General features: G+C 33.1%; 1 protein-coding gene across 2 annotated transcripts in view; it reads right to left on the bottom strand.

Annotated features, from left to right (window-relative positions):
- The window catches only part of lmbr1 (limb development membrane protein 1), a 35692-nt gene that overhangs the window by 17396 nt on the left and 17961 nt on the right, over nt 1-335 (bottom strand). The window lies entirely within an intron of this gene.

Below are 335 nucleotides of genomic sequence, written 5' to 3'. Positions count from 1 at the left end.
ATACCAAATTGAATCTAATTGGATGGTAATATACAGACTTCTCACAGAATCACTGCTACTCAGTCCGAATCTTATTAACCTGGAGTCTCAGTCTAAACAGGTTATATGTATATATATATATATATATATATATATATATATATAAATAAATAAATGTTTTAGGCCTATTGGCAGACATCCATTTACAATGTAGGCAATGGCATGTAAAGAGCCTTTTTTCCATGTCCACTGAAGTTTCTCAGCGTGATCTCTAGTAACACGTGTGGTCCAAGTAGCTTTGTCATTTGCAAGACTACTTTTACTTTTATACTTTAAGTACCTTTCCAAGCCTGTAC

This window comes from Etheostoma spectabile, chromosome 22, assembly GCF_008692095.1.
Source record: "Etheostoma spectabile isolate EspeVRDwgs_2016 chromosome 22, UIUC_Espe_1.0, whole genome shotgun sequence".
Taxonomy (NCBI): domain Eukaryota; kingdom Metazoa; phylum Chordata; class Actinopteri; order Perciformes; family Percidae; genus Etheostoma; species Etheostoma spectabile.
Note: the sequence above shows the minus strand (reverse complement) of the source record. Positions and strands in the feature narration are given on the sequence as shown.